Here is a 1713-nt window from a genome sequence, read left to right as displayed (position 1 = left end):
TTTTTTTTTTTTTTGAATTCAGATTTTCGAAAAACTATTCAGAAGAAATCGTTATATAAACTGGTCACATGAACATCCAAGTATTTCAATCCGACGCTTTATCCCCTCCTCGGAATCCATCCCCGCAACACAACTGTGTGGAATCGATCTTCTCGGTTTGTACGCGTAAACGCACAAACTCCTAAAAGCCTGTTGTCATTTACGAGGTAATAAATCTAACGTTATTCGAACGTTAAAGCGGATTATAAAGCTACCTCCGTTCAAACGGAATAAATTCGTTCGATTTATCGATGATCGGGACGCTCGGGTGATCATCGTCTCGTTTAATTGCCATTCGTAATTTATTCCAACTTTCTAATCCTGCCTGCGCGGAAAACAAGAATGAAGAAAAGATCATCGATCTTTTCAATTAACGATACCCCCTCCCTCCCTCCGTCATTCTTCCATTTCGACGTTCGAACACCGTTTTCATCCATCCACCGTTTCATCATTATATACTCAATTAGAGCTCGTAGCCTGGAAACCTAGGGTTCAGATGTAAGGATTATTCCGTAAATCTTATCGGTGTATACATTTTGTACATGTGTACACTGTTGAAAGATCGATACCATCTGGGAATTAGAGAAACAATATATATATATACATATATATATATATATTTATATACGTGTTACTTCTATACTGTGGTTTATTAAATAAACTCTGCTACTCTCTCGGTTTTACATTTATACAAAATTGGAAAAAACAGGCGGGCACGATCCACCGATCGAGGATAAACTGTCGTTCGTTTTGAAGATCGAACATCGTATTTACAGGTCTACCGTGAATTAACGCGTGAACGACGATTATTTACACTTTATGTACAAGACACGTCGGACGATAACGCGTCTGTTATTGGCACAGATTCACGATACACTATACGGGCTCCCCCAGAGAAATTTTCTTCTTGTTGTTGTTATCTCTCTCTCTCTCTACGAATTTGTGTTTATTATACGAATGTCGATCGAGAAAAGAGAGTTTAATGTTTAGAATGGAGTTTTTTCTTTCTTTCAGAATTACTTTGGTTAGACTTTTTCGTGAAAATTATTCGACTTCCTTTCCATTTGGTCTCATTGAAAATTTTCATGAATTCGTACGCAATATGGATTGGATTATGTTTTTTTTCCTTCGTTTCTTTTCATTCCTTTAAATAACTCGAGGCTGGATACGACAAACCGATCCAAAAGTAATTCCAGAAGGGAAATTTCGAAGAAAATCCGGTTTTTACGCTTCAGTAGTATTTCTCTTGTTTCTAATTCCACGTTTTTCTCAAGGCATATTTCAAACCAAGAACCGGAACTTGTTTGGGAAAAAATTTCCGCAAAAACGTTTGATTGTTCGAAGATCGATTCAGTTCGATAGATAATGCACTCATAAATGCGCTCCGTTTCGTAGTATTTCTTTCCTCCATACTTTTTCACCTCCTTTTCTTATATCCCATCAAATATCTCAACACTTTTGGTATAAAAATCCAAAAACAATCGACTTTGATTTCTCATAAATTACCATTCATTCTCCTTCTTTCCTCCTTTTTCATTTTTCTTTAAATATCTCAATCCTCAACAGGAGGACAATTTTATATAAAAGAATCTCTTCACTTCCCATAAATGCTTTGCAGAGTTTTACTTCTTCCTTTTACCTCTTCCATTCTTCGTTCTTCTTCATCCCACAAGG

This window comes from Apis dorsata, unplaced genomic scaffold (assembly GCF_000469605.1).
Source record: "Apis dorsata unplaced genomic scaffold, Apis dorsata 1.3 scaffold_339, whole genome shotgun sequence".
In the NCBI taxonomy this organism is placed as follows: Eukaryota; Metazoa; Arthropoda; class Insecta; order Hymenoptera; family Apidae; genus Apis; species Apis dorsata.
This window is presented reverse-complemented; position numbering follows the sequence as displayed.